This window comes from Eumetopias jubatus, unplaced genomic scaffold (genome assembly GCF_037043125.1).
Source record: "Eumetopias jubatus isolate StellerSeaLion01/CBP00866 unplaced genomic scaffold, mEumJub1_p1.0 scaffold_66, whole genome shotgun sequence".
NCBI lineage: Eukaryota > Metazoa > Chordata > Mammalia > Carnivora > Otariidae > Eumetopias > Eumetopias jubatus.
Genome location: NW_028274872.1, coordinates 800,331 through 820,422, shown reverse-complemented (window position 1 = coordinate 820,422; position 20,092 = coordinate 800,331). Strand labels below are relative to the sequence as shown.

General features: G+C 45.1%; 1 non-coding gene across 1 annotated transcript; it reads right to left on the bottom strand.

Annotated features, from left to right (window-relative positions):
* Nucleotides 1-2,689: 2,689 nt before the first annotated feature.
* Nucleotides 2,690-2,902, bottom strand: LOC148161786 (small nucleolar RNA U3). Its single transcript, XR_015767363.1, has one exon. It is a non-coding gene; the product is annotated as a small nucleolar RNA U3 (small nucleolar RNA).
* Between the last annotated feature and the right edge of the window lie 17,190 nt (nt 2,903-20,092).

The window sequence follows — 20,092 nt, the reverse complement described above, 5'->3', positions numbered from 1 at the left end:
AGAGGAAGAATGCAAACAAAATCTTGTAGCTCAGCGCCCCTGGGTGGCTCAGTTCATCGAGAGCCTGCCTTCAGCTCAGGTCATGATCCCAGGCTCCAGGGATCAAGCCCCATTGAGGGGGGTGGCTCCCTGCTCAGCAGTGGAGTCTGCTTCCCCCTGTCCCTTCCCCAGCTGTTCTCTATCTTTCTCTCTGTCTCTCTCTCACTCTTGCTTTCTCCCTCACGCTGTCTCTCAAATAAATATATAAAATCATTTGAAAAACTGGTGTAGCTCTCCTAACCTGGGGTATGGTGGCAGTGCAGAGGATGGAGGGGGGAGGGGGCTAGGCCGAAGACATCTCTTCCTACTGAGAGAACCATTGAGAGGAATCCAAGAGGACAGTCCCTCTTCACCAGAGCTCACCACAGGGGAGTGTCATGGGGCATTGAGAGTGTAGGGCAGGCTCCTCTGGAAGGAAGGGTATTTGTTGCCTCCTGGAAGAAAGCAGAGAGCATTCGTGCATGTATTTGGGACAGGAATGTAGTTGAGATTAGAAATTTGCCACCCCCTTTATCAGATCCATGAAGGAATGTCTCTGAGAGCTTCCTCAGTGCTTGGTTTGGTCCTAGGAGTCATGAGTACAGAGATGAGTAAAACATTATCCCAATTGTCGTGGGTCTCTCAGTCTAGTTACCAGAAGTCATGAAAAGTGTAGTGGTGGTGGATTCCTTGGAGGAAGTGGCCAGTGCTGCCTGGGGATGGCCTGGTCTCCCTCCGTGTTTTCCAACAGCTGGATGACCTGTCCTGACCCAGGGACCCTGGGCCTCAACTCAATTTCAGCCTCTCAGGACACAGCCAACACCTAGGTTCCATGTAAACCCAAAGCAGTCAACACTATGAAGGTCTGCAGAGGAAACTGCTGGTATCAGTAGCTCCCCACTTTGTCTTGGCCAACTGGAAAATAGAGGCGAGTTCATTAAGTCTTGTAGGGTCATCCTTGCCCTAATGATCAGGGATTAGTCTTTCTCTCTGTTAAGTGAAATACTTTCTAGCTTCAGTATTGTCTCTCCACTTAAAAACTTTGGAACTATTGGCTAAAGTATAGATCAAGTAGCTACAGTGAAAAAGGGGTAAAGCAACTTCCAAGCTGCAGTGAGAATGTGCAGAAACTCTTATACTGAATAATAATCGGACAAATCACTTTTAAATTGCACAAAAGGTTTATACAGTAATTCTGGAATAGACAATGTAAGTCTGTCGCTTTCTCCTTCTTCTTAACATTGCTTTGATAATTTAAGATCATTTCCATTTCCATATAAACATTTGGATCAGCTTAGAAATACTTACTAAAATGTCTGCTAGAAGGTTGATTGGCATTGTATTAGATCTTTTGATCAATTTGGGAAGAATTGTCCTCTAACCATAATGAGTCTTCCAATCCACCACAAATTTTATCTCCCCATGTATTTAGTTCTTTAATTTCTGGAAGTAGTGCTCTGCAGTTTTCAGTGTAATGTTCTGACACATATTGTGTCTGATAAGACAATGCAATAGGAAAACTGGTCAAAAGACTTGAAGAAGAAATGCTTCACAAAAGAAGATACACAAATGGCCAAAAAGCACTTGAAAAGATGCTCCACTTGAAACCATTGAAAAGCATGAAGTTGAACATAAATCAAAAGGGATTCACTAATGTCTCTGCAAGGCTCCATCTTAAACTAAGTAACCTTTTCCTTGTCTTCTGCAAACCTCTGCTCCTCCCTTCTAAGCCTTTTGTTTCAGGAGCCTGGTACCACCCTAAAGACAGGATGAGGGAGGCTGGCAGCATGCACACAATTTCTGTCAAAATAAAACACCCCCCCGCCCCTTCCTTCAGGGGGAGGGGACTTACAGTTTTTGAGGGCCTTGGCCTGTTCTAGCCCCCTGTGCCCCGAAAAGCAATAAAGCTATTGTTCCTCAATATTCCAAACTCTGTCTTCGTCTTATATTTTGGCTCTGAAGCACAGAGGTCAGTTTTCGACGGTACACTCAGCCATTGGGAAGATAAATTAATACTACAGTGAGTTACCATTACACAACCATCCCCGTGGCTAAAATTACGAAGACCGAAAACATATGTGGTGAGGATGTAAAGTAACTAGACGTTTCATACACTTGTGGGAATGAAAAATGGTCCAACCACCGAGAAAAGCTGAACCACAGATAAACATTTACCAATCACGTGAACGGCCATTCCTCTCCTAAGGATTTACACAATATGGCCACACAGCAAACTGCACATGAATATTCATCATAGCTTTATTCCCCATGGCCAAACCCAGGAAACTGCATAGATGGCCATAAATAGGTGAATGTACAGACCAAATATATCCATACAGAGGAATACTCCTTAGCAATGAAAAATTCTGAACTGGTGATCCATTAGTAATATGGATAGATATAAGAATCCTTAGGCTGCACGGAGGAATGTAGGCATAAAAGAGTTCCATTTCCATAACGTGGTTAAAAATCAAGCCGTCTTTGATGCCAGTGGTTGCCTGGGGCTGAGGGTGAAGGCAGTGAGAGACTTCAATGGATCCACCCAAGGGAAGCTGTGAGGTAGAAGAAATGCCCTGTGTCCTGAATGGAGCAGTAGTTTCAATTGTATGTACATCTGTGAAAATGCATTTAGTTGTACAGTTTATCTTTTTTAATTTTTATTTGTTGAGAAAGCACTCACACTGCGTCCTCTCTCTCTTACCGTCCAAAGGAGGAGAAGAACGATCATCAGTGGCAATGGGCAGCTGTGGAAACAACACCTAAAATCACGTTCATGCTCAGGAGAGAACAATGTGCCTCCTCCTTGAGGTTTCAGGTCCTCTACACGTTCAGAGAAAATTCTCTAGTAACAAACTGTAGAAATGAACTGGAGGGTATTATGCTAAGTGAAATTAAGTCAATCAGAGAAAGACATGTATCCTATGACCTCACTGATAGGAGGAATTCTTAATCTTAGGAAACAAATTGAGGGTTGCTGGAGTGGTGGGGGTGGGAGGGATGGGGTGCCTGGGTGATGGGCATTGGGGAGGGTATGTGCTATGGTGAGCGCTGTGAATTGTGTAAGACTGATGAATCACAGACCTGTACCTCTGAAACAAATAATATATTATATGTTTAAAAAAAGAGAGAGAGAGAGAAGCTAGTAGGAAGGGAAAAATGAAGGGGAGGAAATCGGAGGGGGAGATAAGCCATGAGAGAAGATGGACTCTGAGAAACCAACTGAGGGTTCTAGAGGGGAGGGGTGGGGGGATGGGTTACCTGGTGATGGGTATTAAAGAGGGCACATTCTGCATGGAGCACTGGGTGTTATGCACAAACAATGAATCATGGAACTCTACATGAAAAACTAATGATGTAATGTATGTTGATTAACATAACAATAAAAAATTTTAAAAAATAATAAAAAAGAGAGAGAGAAGCTAGTAGGAAGGGAAAAATGAAGGGGAGGAAATCAGAGGGGGAGACGAACCATGAGAGACGATGGACTCTGAGAAACAGACAGAGGGTTCTAGAGGGGAGGGGGTGGGGGGATGGGTTAGCCTGGTGGTGGGTATTAAAGAGGGCAGCATTGAAGGGAGCACTGGCTGTTATAGGCAAACAATGAATCATGGAACACTACATCAAAAACTATTGATGTAATGTATGGTGATTAACATAACATAATAAAATAAAATTAAAAGAAAGAAAGAAAGAAATGATCTCTGAAAGTACAGCCTTAATTGTACACTTTAAAGGGATGCCGTCTACTGTACCTAAATTATACCTCAGCAACATTCATGTAATAATCTACTATATTTCTCTATACTAGCAGTGAGCATTTAGAAAATGAAATTTTTAAAAAAAGGAAATGAAATTCAATAAACAGAGTGGAGATTCATGTCCACCTTCATTAAATGTATGAGAACACATGTAACAAAGATGCCTGAAAACTCTTGCTGAAATAAATTAAAGGATACTAAATAATTAGGAAAAAATATATCACATTCATGGACTAGACCACTCAAATTTGTTGGAACATCAAATCAGCATTATTCTGATTCATACTGGAGAAGGCAATTTGGGGGCAAATTCACAAGCTAATTCTCAAATGTATTTGGAAATCAACATACCTAAATAGCCAAGACAACCTTGAAGAATTAAATTGGAGAAATTTACTAAATTTTAAACCTCACCGTAAAGCTACAGTAATTAAGGTGCTCTTAATGGTGTAAGTAACACAATGTAAATATATCAATGTGAGAGAGCAGAGAGTAATAAAATTTCCTGATACGCATATACATTTTTAAAATTTTTCTTTTAATTTTACTTCTTTTCAATTATTTTCTTTTTAAGTAATCTCTGCATCCCACATGGCGCTCAAACTCAAAAAAAAAAAAATAAAAGGTTGTGAGTTTTACCTGAGCACTGATTAGTACAGCTGCATGGGACAGGGAATCTTTACCAGGAGAGAGTGTCATGACAAAGGAAATTTTGATAAAGGGTTATATACCAAAATATATTTTTTACATAAAAAGTGACAAATTTTTATACAAAAGACATTGTAGAAAGTCACTGCATTTCCCGGTCTTAAATTTCTAGTACATGTAGGGCTGTATGGCTTTAATGTTATGGGAACCAGGGAAGTGTCTTCCTTTTTCTTATCTTTTCCAGAATGCTCCTTTTGGGTTCTTTTCTTTCATAAAGCAGATGTCCAATGTGTGCTTGGGGTGAAATAGAGCCCATGCATTGAGGTTTTGTGGATTCATTTTGACCTTGGTAAATGTGAAAGCATTGCTTCCTTGGGAGCCCAGGGGCAGGACCCACAAACATTAAAGGTGGACAATTGCCTTTATCAGTGCTACAGCGACCTCCTAAGTCTCTGGCTCCTAAGATCTAGGGGGGAACCTGTGCTGAAGAAGTGAAGAGGTGCTTCAGGGCACCACTTCCCCTGCCTGCCTGTTTCTCTCTCCTCAACCTCAGCTTCTATGCCACTGAACACCACTGCACACATCTACTGTGGACATCATCCATCATTGACCCATGACCTCGAACTGCCCATGTTTGCTTCCAGGAATACAACCACAGGTCAATGGCATGAGGTCAACTCAAAGAAATCTAGCAAGCCATGGTCCACCTTTTTAAAATTGTTCCAAATTTTTAAAAAATATTTTTCCAGTATAGTTAACATACAGTTCCATGAGTTTCCAGTATATAACATGGTGATTGAACATTTCCATACATTGCCCAGTGCTCATTACCACAAGTACACTTCTTAATCCCCATCACCTCACCCATCCCCCAAGCCCCCCTACCCTCGGCAACCATCAGTTAGTTCTCTATAGTTAAGGGTCTCTTTCCTGGTTTGTCTCTCTCCCTTTTCTATTTCCTTTGCTTACATGTTTTGTTTCTTAAATTCCACATAGGAGTGAGATCATGGGGTATTTATCTTTCTCTCACTGACTTATTTCACTTAGCAGAATACACTCTGGCTCCATCTGTGTCCTTGCTAATGGCAAGATTTCATTCTTTTTTTTGGCTGAATAATATTCCATGGTATAAATAGATAGATAGATAGATAGATAGATAGATAGATGATAGATAGATATAGATATGTGTGTGTATATATATATATATACACACACACACACACTACATTGTCTTTATCATTCATCTGTTGATGGACGTCTGGGCTCTTTCCATAATTTGGCTATGCTGCTGTACAAAGGGCCCATGTATTCCTGCAAATTAGTGTTTCTGTATTTTGGGGATAAATATCCAGTGGTAGGATTAATGGATCTTAATCGTTCCTTTTTGAGGACCCTCCATACTGTTTTCCACAATGGCTACACCAGTTTGTATTCCCACCAATACTGTAAGAGGGTTCCTTTTCCTCCACATCCTTGCCCACACTTGTTGTTTCTTGTGTTTTTGATTTTAGCCATTCTGACAGGTGTGAGGTCATAGCTCGTTGGTTCTTTTTTTCTATTTCCTGATTTTACCTATTTATTTGAGAATGAAGGGGAGAGAGCACAAGTGGGGGGAGGCGGAGAGGGAGAAGCAGGCTCCCCACTGAGCAGGTAGCCCGATGTGGGACTAGATCCCAGGACCCCAAGGTCACCACCCGAGCCAAAGGCAGACGGGTAACGGACCGAGCCACCCTGGTGCCCTATCCAATTGTTTCGATTTGCTTTTTCCTGATGATGAGTGTTGTCAAGCATCTCTTCATGTGTCTGTTGGCCATCTGGATGTCTTCTTTGGAGTAATGTCTGTTCATTTCTTCTGCCTCTTTTTAAATTGGATTATTTGTGGCTTTTGGTGTTGAGTTGTATAAGCTCTTTATATATGTTGGATACTAACCATTCATTGGATATGTCATTTGCAAATATCTTCTCCCATTCAGTACGTTCCCTTCTACTTTGGTTGATTGTCATAAAATGGCTCTTTATCTCTCTTCTGTTAAATATGAGGGTGAACCAAATAAACACAATATGGCATCGAGGTTACAATCTTTCCAAACTTAGTGGTCACTATATATATTATGCATCTTACTAATGCATAAATTAATCCTTTGACAATTTCAAAAGATCTCTTGTGAGAGGTGAATGAATCCGTAAGTGACATGTAATGTGGTGTTCAGTGACATTACAAAAACAACAAAGAAAACAGTTCACACATAGTGGAGGAGTCTGGGACATAGGGATGTCAATATCAGTTTAATGAAAAGCCACAAATGGTGTCCCAGTAAGGCATAAGACGTCTCATAACATAGGTGTACAGCCAGAAGAATATTGAGAGTCAGGACAAAACATTTTGAAAAATTAGTATTTTATTCACTTAGTTTAATACTCTGCCTCTTGCCCTATACTTTTTATGGATAGAGAAAAAAAAAATAAAGAAGACCCAAAGAGGAACATCATGACAGTCTGGAATTGGCAGTGTATGTGAGTGTATGTGAATGTATGAATATATATGAATACAAATAAGCCATTTTCCAGCTCTGTCCACTGGAAATGCCTAAAAATAAACCAATTGCAATGAGTGCCCGAGGAGACACATTTTGATCTGGGAGTATGGTTTCCCAGGAAACAAAACCACAGATTCTTAGAGAAATGACCGAGACCAGGCCAGACGCAACAAATCTTCTATATGAGACACAAACACCTCATCATACTGATATTAGGAAAGTTCTCAAAACTATGAGGGTCTTATCAAAAGGATATGAAAGCCAACCTGAAATCACTTTCACTGCTAAAAGAGAGGATAAATGGAGCACTCATAAGTCCATAATACAGTGGTTTGAAACACTTCGATATGACTGAAGCCTTGCTTTCATATTAACACAGTAATAAAAGAAAATGAAGAGGAAAAGAACGGAACTTACAGGTTCCCGTTAGAGATGCTAGGGGACCAGAGTTTTCCTTACAAAATGTACCGCCAGGTATATAGTATTGGGGGGAAATTTCTTTTCCTGCAGGTGTTCATACAAGGCTTCTAGGATCCAAACCATGATGATGAAGGATCATCATTTTGCTCCACAGAATCAATGGATGGATGGGCCTTGAACATAAGGGGACCTGAGGTGCTTCCTGATGGAAGCGCACACAGCACTTGAGAGGAAGTCTTGCCAACAATTCAAACCTGAAACTGATCAGTTTCTACGTCTGCCAGGTCCGACAGAGCAGTCGTTCCGATAATATTTGGAATGCAGTTAGCAGGACCTCTTTCCTTAGAAATGCATTTTAATTATATTTCATTTACAGCTCCCTTAAATGTAAACTTAAAACCTGAAGAAATACAGACGATTTTTCTATTAATCGCATCTTTATTACTCTGGCAGAATTCGGTTTCCCTTAATGTGAAGCATTAAGCGGCAAGATGCAAGATTATTTTGGATTGTTGTGCGCTTATACTTTTTACTTTTCAACGTTCCTGCCAGAAAATGTTAAATTCCATGTGTGGCTTGCCTTTTCTTTGTAATAGCACTGTTCTCCACGAACAGTGGAGATTCCACCACGAAGTAAGAGGAAGTATGATGGACTGTGTTAAAGTATATCTGGCTATAATGCATTCCGTGGCCATGCTCCCACACAAACACCTCAGTATTTTCAAAAATGATTAACAAAAAAGGAGAGAACAAGAGCTGGAGAGGGCGAAGCAGAGAGTGAGAGCCAGAGGGAGGGGGAGGGAACGAGGGAGGAGGAAGGAAAGGGAGAAACTGAGGAGAAATCTACACATTGCTAGGAGGCTTGAAGAGAGGTCCTACTGATGGGAGTGTGTGCATTTTATTTGGATCCTGATACAGAGAAAACAACTTAAAAACAACAATGGGAAATTTGAACACTATGTATTTTATATTACATATTTTAAATTAATTTATGAATATTTACAAGGTTATGATGATAATACTTTAAAAGGGTTCTCATTTAGGGAAACATACAGATACAACTGCAAATGAAATATGGTGTCTGCGATTTGCTTTAAATAATAAAGGACAGGGGCGCCTGGGTGGCTCAGATGGTTAAGCGTCTGCCTTCGGCTCAGGTCATGATCCCAGAGTCATGGGATCGAGCCCCACATCGGGTTCCTGGCTCAGCGAGGAGCCTGCGTCTCCCTCTGCCTCTCTCCCTGCTCATGCTTTCTCTCTCTCTCTATCTCTGTGTCTCAAATGAATAAATAAAATCTTAGAAAAAAAAAAAGAAAGAAACCCCAACCTTTAAAAAAATAATAATACAGGACAAAGTAAGCGGATGGGATTGTATTAAAACAAGGTCAGCCCTAAGTTGATAACTGTTGAACCTGGCTGATGAGGACGGGGATGTTCTGTTCTACAATTCTGTCTACGTGTGTGTGCTACTGACAGTCTGCATCTAGAAAAGAGAGATAAAGAGTACCAGTCCACTGAGAATAATGGCAGCTGAATCTCTCAACACATGACTTTAAAGGGTTAGGGATTAACCTAGAGAGTCAGTAACACAGCTCATAACCCTGTCCCCGAACAGCCAGGGGCCAGAGAGAAGTGTGGACTCCAGATGGTTAGTACTTAGCCGGGTCTGGGAGCCAGAGACAGCAGGGCAGTCAGCACAGACCAGGCAGGCACTTAGAGGAGAGGACTTCAGGGAGGGCTTCTCAGCGGGGAACACAGGTGAATGATGGCAGAAAGAGAGTGGGAAGAGCTCAGAGGGTGCCTGAGACCTGCTGACTCCAGCTTCGGCTACTTGGATCCGAAGGAAGGGGCTGCATGGTGTGCAGGACAGAGGTGGCCCTCGGGGGAGGGCCAGACCTGGATGAAAGTAGTGTCCTTTGGAGGCTTGTGGTAAAGACAATGAAGCCACTGGTAGAAATGAAAGGACATACTGGAAGCAAACAGGATCCCGGAGCAGAAGACAAATGGCCCCATCCCCAGCTATTTACATCTATTAGAACAATTACACCAAAGAGAGGGATCCAGACCTCAGGAATCCACAAAGCTACTCAGAGCACTCATTCCTTCCTACATGGAACTTTTGTTTCTCATTCCAGCAAACCCAGGTGTGTTAAAGGGAAAATGATAGAGCAGACCGGTGTTCCAAGGTGACAGAAGAAAACAAACAAGCAGAAATAGAGAGTCAAACATTTCAGCTCAGTAAAGATCCCCCCTGAAATCAATCACAAAACATAGGAAAACTAAAATGGTTAAAATGACACCCCGACCTGAATGAAATGTGCGAACAAGCATTTGTAGCCGTGAAAAGGTAAAAGTTCCCTTAAACACACGACTCCAAAGAGAAGTGGGCAAGAAACAAGAAATGGGAAACGAGAATTGTCAAAACTGGGAAAAAATTGAAGAAAATTTCTCGGGAAAGAGGCTGATCCACAAGATTCATAAGGGCAACATTCGTGCAAAATTAGAGTGGACTTTGAATACTGAAAAGAAAGCAGCCAAGAGAACAGAAAATGAACAGAAGATAGTGAGACAGGATCAGAGAGAAAGTCCTGGATGCCTGCGGGAGACGGAAACAAAGGAGTCAACAATAAGACCTATCCTCATAGAACTAATAGATATTATTTATTTTATTGTTTTTTAAAGATATTTTTTAAGATTTTATTGATTTATTTGACAGAGAGAGAATGAGAGAGAGAGAGCATGAGAGGGACGAGGGTCAGAGGGAGAAGCAGACTCCCTACTGAGCAGGGAGCCCGATGCGGGACTCGAACCCGGGACTCCAGGATCATGACCTGAGCTGAAGGCAGTTGCTTAACCAACTGAGCCACCCAGGCACCCCAGAACTAATAGATTTTAAAGAAAAAGAAGAAATCTCCTCTGAAGCTACAGACTTGCCCCCCGCCAACCACCAAAAAACCCCAATTTATATCCACTGGAAAGAAAAACAGGTTACATTCTATATCCCAATCAAACATACAAAACAAGGCAATATATATATTTTTCTTTTAAAATTTTGTATTTAAATTCCATTTAATTACCATATACTGTATTATTAGTTTCAGAGGTAGAATTCAGTGATTCAGGGCACCTGGGTGGCTCAGTCAGTCTGCCTTGGGCTCAGGTCATCCTGGGATCAAGGCTCATATCCGGCTCCCTGCTCCACAAAGAGTCTGCTTCTCCCTCTCCCTCTACCCCCTCACCTGCTTGTGTTCTCACTCTCTCATGCTCTCTTTCTCAAATAAAGAAATAATTTACAAAAGAATTCCGTGATTTGTCAGTTGCACATAACACCCAGGGTTCATGACATCGAATGCCCTCCTTAATGCCCATCACCCAGTTTACGCCATCCCCTACCCACCTCCCCTCCTGCAACCCTCAGTTTCTATTCTATAGTTGAGTCTCTTATGCTTTGTCTCCCTCTCTTGTTTTCCTCTTTTATTTTTCCTTGTCTTTCCCTATATTCCTCTGTTTTGTTTCTTAAATTCCATCTATGAGTGAAATCATATGGTATTTTGTCTTTTTCTGGCTGACTTATTTCACTTAGTATAATACCCTCTAGTTCCAACCACGTCGTCGCAAATGGCAAAATTTCATTTTTTGGTGGCTGAGTAATATTCCATTGTACGTATATACGCCACATATTGTTTATCCATTCACCTGTCGATGGACATCGCAACTCTATCCATAGTTTGTTGTGGACATTGTTCCTATGAACATTGGGGTGCAGGTGCCCCTTCAAAACACCATGTTTGGAAGAAAAGGTGAGTATGGCAGAGGGGGAGACGAACCATGAGAGATGATGGACTCTGAAAAAGAAACTGAGGGTTCTAGAGGGGAGGGGGGTAGGGGGATGGGTTAGCCTGGTGATGGGTATTGAGGAGGGCACGTTCTGCATGGAGCACTGGGTGTTGTGAATAAACAATGAATCATGGAACACTGCATCAAAAACTAATGATGTAATATAAGGTGATTAACATAACAATAAAAAATTTAAAAAAAACACCATGTTTGTATCCTTTGGATAAATACCTTTTTTTTTAAATAAATAAATTGCAGCTTAATAGGTAGCTCTATTTTTAACTTTTTAATTTTTTAAAATATTTTATTTATTTACTTGCCAGACAGAGAGCACGGGTGCACAAGCAGAGGGGATGGCAGGCGCAAGGTACAGCAGGCTTCCTGCTGAGCAGGGAACCTGATGGGGGGCTTCACCTCGGGACCCAAGGATCATGACCTGAGCAAAAAGCAGATGCTTGACCAACTGAGCCACCCAGGCATTCCTATGTTTCACTGCTGGAGGAAACGTCAAAGTGTTTCCCAGAGTGGCTGCCCCAGTTTGCATTCCCACCAACAGTGTGAGAGGGTTCCCCTCTCTCCCTCTTCTTGCCAACATCTGTTGTTTCCTGAGTTGGCCATTTTAGCCATTCTGACTGCTGTGAGGTGGTATCTCACTGTGGTTTTGACTTGAATTTCCCTGAGAAAGCACTCTATTTTTAAAGCTCAGTCAAAACTCATTGTGCCAGTACTTTCTAATCAGCTAGATGTCCATGTACACAGGCAGGAGAAACAGTGTCCGATACGCAACCCCCAAGGAGTCCTGATTCCATCCCTAGGAGACCTTCGAAGGTGAACTTCACTTGACGAGAGATGACTGAGGAAATTTTGACTTTCAAACAGCTGATCACTGTTGAAGCTACTTAACTGTGGATCTAAAACCAAAATCTGGGGGTGGAGCGTGTGGGAAAAATAGGATGTAAATGGCATCTGTTTGGCTGGTTTCCACCCAGTGAAAACAAGAGCATAAGAAGAGGCAGGTGAAGACAGAAGGAAAGAGAAAATAGAATAATGTCAACGGTTTGAGGTTAAGAGATCACTTAAAACTTAGAGACTGAATGTGAAAAGTTTCAGAAGCTAATAAGGAACCAGACATGTCCAAAACCTTTGGGTGCAGGGCTCAGCCCTACCTACACAACCTTCCTAAACCCCAGACTCACATATAGACACACATAGGTGCACACACAGGAAAGAAACCCCGTACCACAGAGAGACAAACACAGCCAAAATTAGTTCCCCGTAGGGTACGTTTAGCCCAAAAGAGACAGAGACTCAGCATTAAATATGACGAAGAGAACCAAGAATATTTCCATTACTGTGTATCCAGATCCACCAAATCACCACGATAGGAACAGATTAGAGCATCCAATGTAAAAAAATCATGAGTCCATGGGATTGTCAAAACAAAAACTTTAATGATAATGAACAGGGAGGGAATGTTCTTTTCCACATCACATTGCCAGCAAATACGCGTTGTATAGGAACGGCACAGTTAGAATTCTTCCAATGTACAAACACACACAGGGTTAGGACACACCGTCAGGATCCTTAAAGGATGGCGACGTTTTAGAGAAAGACTGTAGAGAAGAGGGTCTGCATACATTCTCAGAGTATCACTTACCAAATCACTAATTTTATAAAGAAAATCAGGTGTCTCGCTCTGCACAGATCTGATAGGCCCTTCCCTAGCAAAGTAAGCAGTGCTGCTATCACAAGAATGGTGGTGGGCCCACGGGACACTCGTGCTCTCGGGGTAGGCTGAGCTAGGACACACACAGCAGGAACTATGCAGTGTCCTGGCCAAAGGGTTAGGCTGAATTTAATCAGGAGGACATGATCAGACAACTTCAGGATGTAGGCCATTAAGCTGGACTTTTGGCCTGTCCCCTACAAACAAGGGAATGTCACCATCACCACAGACAGCCACCTAAAGGTGAGGAGATGTTTTGCGTTCAAAAGGACTAAATAAATACAGTCACACGTTCTTTTTACTCCTTTGAAACCCAAAATATCTCTTCTCCTTTTGGTTGTTTCTTATTTGTGGTGACATTGACTGTTTGAAGACACAGGCCGGTCATCTTGTTCAGTGGTCTACATTCTGAACTTGTCTGATAACTACCTCGTGCTCAAATTCAAGCTAAAGCTCTCCAGCAAGAACACTGCATCGTTCACGCTGGCTCCTCATAGCGCAGCCCATCTGGTGGCCCAGAGTGTCCAGTCTGACATGTGGTCTTTTTCCATGGTGCTCCTGACTCTGATTCTCTGTAGGATGAAATTTAGAGCAGCGAGACTTATGGTCTCTCAAAACTGTGTGTGATCTACTCAGGCATTGGTCTCCTTCGCTATCGATCGCAACTGCAGCTGAAGGGCTAGAATTTCTCTCCTCAAAGCGGTCTTTTGTAGCCAACGTCATACAGAATGGCTTGTGATCGTGCTGTTGATTCTCAGCAAAGGATCCCTCCTGTGCTCTGTCTGGCCTTTAACTTGATGTGCTGCTCTAGATTTACTTCATCAAGTGGAAAATATGGGGTTTTATGATGGGGTTTTATAATGGGGTTCCATTCAAGTGAAGAATCTCTTTTCTTCATTTCTGAAGTACTTGGTATCTGAGAGAGGAAGAGAGAGAGAACTCAACTGTGAGTCTTGCTCAGATCCTGCTGATAGCTGAGCCTGGAGGGGTGGCTACATGGTGACAGAGGCCAGGTGCAACTTGAACCCTTGTCCAGAGAAGAAGCTGAAGGGGGAGCCGCAGGTAGGCTGAGCGGGAGAGTGAGAGCCACAGGTCAGAAGCAATACCTCACCAAACTGACAGGCAGCCTGTGTTGCAGGATCCAGGGACCCCTGTGCTCCCCCAGCGGGAGCCTGGTGATATCACAGCTCAAGGCTGCTGTGAGCTTTTGCCAGATCCCAAGTACCTCTCCCTCAGCAGCCACTTCACTCTTGAGCCCCCTTCATCAGAAGCCAAGTGATGGCTTTCTCACGCCTCCCAGGGAGGGATGCACCTAGCACCCACACATACGTTCAAACACAGAGTGCTGTAGGAAGGAGGGGACCCTTGGCAGACAAACACACCCCCTTCTCACCCTTGTCCCGGTCTCCTGAGAAGAAGTCCAGGCTACGGAATGAGTCCCAGACTGTGAGAGCCAATAGGGGCCTCTGAATATCTCCAAGTTCCTTTCTGCCATGTGCAGATGAGGAGCCGTGGTCCAAGGACTAAGGACCCCCTAAAGCCATGTGACCTGTGACTGAAACCCCTGGACTGGAACTCAGGCTCAGGCCCTGTGCAAACATGTGGGTGAAGGGAGAGCAAAGCCTCTGATCTGGAGTCGTGGGCCGGCAGGAGACACTGTTGGTCACTTGGCTGGACAGGAACAAGGCCAGAGGGGCTGAGGGAAGAACCCAAGAATGAGAAACTCAAGGGCGAATCCACAAAAAGAGAGCAGGGGTGTAACCATGGCCCTAGTCATTTTCACTCAGCGACACCCACATCCTCGGAAGGTAATCTCAGCAGGATAGACCTCAGGGCATTTCTAGGAATATGCTCGTTACCTAGACTCGCAAACGCGGAAGTGAAAATGAGAAAGCATTAGTTTCAGCTCTCTAGGGCCTCATCCCTTCTTTTCCAAACTTTTCCGAAGGAAAGAGCCTCTCAGTGTTCACTAGTGTAAAGAAGGGCCTGCAAATGGATTAATAGGGGAGTGAGACCTAAGCTTCTTTACTGAGATGGTGGAAAAGGACAAATTTGGAATAAAATATTGTCTTTCAGTCTGCACTGAACCTGTCAGGGGCTGTGCAATCCACTCAGTGACCAGGGAACTGTCGTTTGCATTGTCGTAGGAGGAAAGAAAGCACTCAATTCCTTCACCTTTGATCAGGGAAGGGATTAGGTTTTGGACAGTGGCTTTTTATGCAATATGTAATTCTCCTGTATCCTATATTATAGGGGCTGAGGAGAAACCTGACTCCAGCGGGTCCAGTGTGGCACTCCCAGCTGTGACTTGGGTTCTCATTTAGACTTTGTAAGGGGGGCTCTTTCTCCTCAGCTTTAACACTTCTTATTCACATGGAGAAGTTGAGGGTTATTTGTCCTCCTAGGTCAGATTTCCCGATAGACCCCCGAGGAGAATCCTTGTGCAAGGCACTCATTAAGACAATGCTCCTGGGAGAACAGGGCCTTGGAGTTGGGGAAGCAGGGAAGGAAGGCAGAGGCCAAGGAATTATGCGATTTCCCGCAAAGTCCCACTTGCGCGGCGACCTGTGTCAATGATGCCGCTCGGCTGAGGACGGCCAGCTGCAACCAGGTGATGGAGATGGAAGGGCCTTCGGGCCACTGGTTTCTGATGAAGGGGGCTCAAAGGCGAGGAGGCAGCCCCGTGGGAAACAGAGGTGGCACTAGCTGTGAGAGTGTCCAATCGAGGAAGAGAACAGTGTGTGTGTTTGGGGGTGGGTGGAGGTAGAATCAGAAGGAGAGCAATAGGAATCCATGCCCCAGAGCTACAAATGTGTGATTACCTCTGTGCCCTAGCGTGAAGGCCACGGAATATGCATGCGAGCCTCCACTTGCGAAACTGCACTTTTCTCTTGATAATCTTCCGTTTCATGGCACCGAGGGCTTTCATTGGGCTAAAGACTTGACACGCACACTGGCTGTCCTTCGATCCCTCTGTAGTATCACCGTCCGGCATGGGAGGGTTCTTCATGCAGATGGAAGCTTCCAAACCCAGCTCTGAAAAGAAAAGCACATTAACAGGATGCGCTGTTATTCATGATCTTTCTGAGCCTCCACCTGCACTGATGCCAAAGAAGGACGGTGGGCAGAATGAGAAAGGCCATCCGACAGGACAGAAGAAAGGAGAAGCCAGTGGACAGACTTTGATTATTTCCTGTTTTCTTCTTCTCTCTCACACTAGTCTGTAAGGATAAGAGTGCCACGAGGCCAACGTGCTCACAATCGACAAAAGTGAAATCGAGCGAAACAGAATTGGTAAAGAGAAGTAGTTCCGGGGAAGAGAAGACAAAGGCAAGGAAATCATGCTGGAACGAGGCTGTACAATTGGAGGGAAGAGATTATAGAGACCATCCAAAGACCAAGTTGAAAGGAAGCCTTTGGGGAGCAACCAGGGAAGAGAAAGCTGGGGAATTTACACAGCACGCCCCAACGTGTGGTACATTTCCTATAGGAACACCGGGTATAATATATGTCATGTATGTGACTAAAGATATAAAGGTGTGTGTCTGTATGTACGTATGTATCTAATGGAGAAAATGATTAAATAGGGGTTGGGGGACATGGAACATGACATTCTAACCCCCTTCCTGGTCAGCTGAAAGTGGAAAAAATACACAAATTCAAGAAGAATGAGAAAAGCAGTGGTGAGAAACAGGTGACCTGTTCAACACCATGGATGGATTTCAGGGGGAGCAGGTGGGAACAAAAGAGAGTAAAACCACCTGCCACAGAGAGATAGTTTGTATTCACCCCCATTTCATGGGTTGAAACCTATGTGATGTGATTGTAATGGGATGGTGTTGTGGGGTGAGACTTTGGGAGACAGATCATCCCATAAACGGGACTCATGCCCTACAAAAAGGCCCCACAGAGCTCTCTGTCCCCTCCGCCCTGTGAGGACAGAGCAAGAAGGTGGCCACCTCTGAACCAGGAAGGCAGTGTCAACAGCACCGAATATGCACCTAGGGGGATTGTGGATCTACCGCGCCTGCAGAACTGCGAGCTATTGATTTCTGCTGTTGACAACTCAGCCTGTCTGTGGCATTTCTGTTATAATCGCCGGAAAGGACAAAGAACCTCGCATGGAGCCTGGTTTCCTGCTCAGGCCTCTGTGGAAGGTGAGTCACCGAGAGAGGGACTGAGCCAGCAAGGTGAGTCGGGACCCGGACCGTGGGCGACAAGGAGAAGTGACAGAGAGGCTCAAGGGGGAAGACGGTAAGTAGGTCCCGTTCAAAGGCCCTTGTTGGGGCTCTGCATCCCCGAAAACTCACTGAGCTCTTTCTCAGGGGCCTCTCCCTGGTGCCACCGAGCTGCTGCTTATGTCTCCGCCACGTGGGAACGGCGCCTCCCCATTTCTCAGGTAGTTCGGCGCCTGACAGAGGAGTCCCGGGCCACCCCAGGCTCCAGGAAGGGACACTGAGTGTGGGAGGGTAAGGAAGACACGACCCAGGGGAGGGTGGAAAAGCTCAGACGTCAGGAAATCCGAGCAGAGGCGGATTCTGATGAGCAGGAAGCTGGGAACGAGGCCCCAGAGATGAGGGGAGATGACGAACTAGACGGAGGATCAGAGGAGAGAGTGACGTGTGCACTTTATGTAAGAAAGTGGCCCCTTATTTGTTTAGAAAAGGGAAAAAACAGAAATAAGCCGGAGACCAGTATTTCTATTGTGAATGTGAGCGCCAAATAGGGAAGATGGGCTTGGAGATGCTGACGGAGAGAAAACCGGGCACAGGAGCCTTCCTGAGAAAGCCAGGGGAGATGGGGTCCGTGGAAGTGGGGCCAGTAGGAACCGCTCCAGCCCCATGAATCATGCCCTGACACCATTTTCCAAGTGTGCAAGCACCACAGAGACCCCAAAATTAGACATGACAAATTCACAGATGTTATCAAGCAATTGTTGTTGAATCAGCCCCCCTAGAAACGATGTGGTTTGATGCTCCCAGCATTGATGGAACGGAGATACCATCTGCACAGGTTCTGATGAGGGGACCGAGGGGACAATACGTAAGAAGATGACTAAGTTCAACAGCCAGGAAGTCGCAAGCCCAGGCCCTGGGACACAGCTGCCACTAAACACAGGCTCTTGCTCACCTCGCTGTATTGGAGCATCGTGGGGTTTGACCTCACCCCACTGCGGCCTCCAGCCATGAGCCGGTGATGACCAATGCGGGGACCAGAACGGCCTACTCCTGTCCCCACTCACCTTGGAAGGGCGGCCATTGGTTCCCAGGACCCAACTCGGCGTCCAGGCTCCCGAGGGTGCAGGAGAGGCCGAGCCTGGCTCTGTTGTCACCACAATCCAACTGCTGGTCCAACTGCAGTGGCAGAATATTGGCCACCTGGGTGCTTGGCTGTGTCCGTGCTCCTGAAGTCTGCACCTCTGCCCTTTGGAAAGTCCAGTTTCCGCTTGATGGCCCTTGGTGACAGGGAGCCTGCATCGGAGCTGAAGCAAGAAGAGATCTCAATGGGCTCAATCCCCGGGCTCCTTAGCTGAGCACTCCCAGACCACCCATGTCTGATGTCCCCGTCTGCCTTTAAGACCACACTGTGAGCAAGCACAAAGGCACACATGATATGTATGAAGGAGATGTCACCATTATGCCCCAGCCTGGGGATGCTGGGATGGCAGGTTCCAAGCCGGCAAAGTCCCTGAGGTGAAAATACCCCCTTGACGCCACCGGGCCTTTGGATGGGCACATGAGTTCATGCCTATCATTCAGTTAGTAGTAACCTTGGTCCTACAGCCTAGGGAGAAGATCCTAGAGAGGCCTCAGGGCATGTGGAGAAGGAGTTGTCGGTTGTTTCCCCCTCAAGAAAACGAACAGGGAAACAAGTTCGACCTCCAGGCTTCAGGTACCACGAGAGAAGGGAGTTGCGAAGGGTACCTCTAGATGCTTTAGGTACCACTAGAGACGGGACCACGGACCAAGTTATGGGAACATTTCACAGCTCTGGAGCCTTTTGAGGTTTCTTATCTGCAATATCTGATTGCTTTCCCCCCACCCACACATCTGTATGCGATATATTCTATTGCCATTGGAGGAGGGGCTAAGAGCTCTGAGTAACGTAGCAGCGGTCTGAGTCCCTTTGGAAACTTCCAGGCCAGAAGTACTACAGGATCAGACTTGTGGGTCTTCAGGGAGGGCATACAGCACCCAGTCCTCGCATCACACACCCCTCAGTGAGGTGTGGACCGCACTCCGTAATCAAACCCGCTCAGATTGCTACTGTGAAGGGAGTCCGTGTTCTCAGAAAGGGGGCTAACCAGAGACGTGCCACAGCCTCTCGCCAGAGCAGGTCAGCCTCAGCGGGGCCTGGCGGCTCCCTGCCATGATTCCTGGTCCCTTGTGTGCATCTCATTCTCCCTAGTCTTTTCATCTGTCACTACAAACGATTCCATGAGTCTGTGACTGTTTAGCCTCCCTGGCAACGCCCTGTATCTCCTCTCACCGTGCGTTCTCCCACCTCCTTCTATCTGCTCTTTCCTGCCTGCGCTAGCAACGCCCCCAAGTCCTGTCCTCCCAAACGCCCACCGTGCTGGGGAACGCTCAGTCTCCTCTCTGCTGCACATACTCTCCACTCCTCACCCTGCCTCTGGGGTCGCTTGGTCCTCTGGTCCCTCTCTGTCCTCCAGAATCACTTCTCCCCACCCCACACCAGATGCCTCCCCAGCTCCCAGGGCTTCTGCCCCAAGCACGTCTCTCAGATGGGTAGGCCTTCCATCATTCCTCGAGGCACACTGTCACCAGTCATTGTTAAGCACAATTTAGGACATGTCATATGACTTTATGATACTTCCTACTGGGGGAAAGGCTAAATCATCTGCAATTAGCAAATCTGGTTGGAGAAGGAGTTGTCAAAACCAGGTTCCCCATTCTCAAATGTTATCTTGAATGAAGGTCTAAGTGTGCTTAAAGTTATGACTCCTAATTTCCTCACGTTCTTTTATGGCTCTTTTCTCAACTACCAGGGTTCATTTAATCTACTCCAACAATGTGCTTTGCACATGCAGAAGAAAGGGAAAATATTTTATCAAACTCTGAAGGACCGTCCACTATTTTTAGTTTGGCTAGTGGGGAAAAGCCCTGGATGAAAGCTAAGGTTGGCAC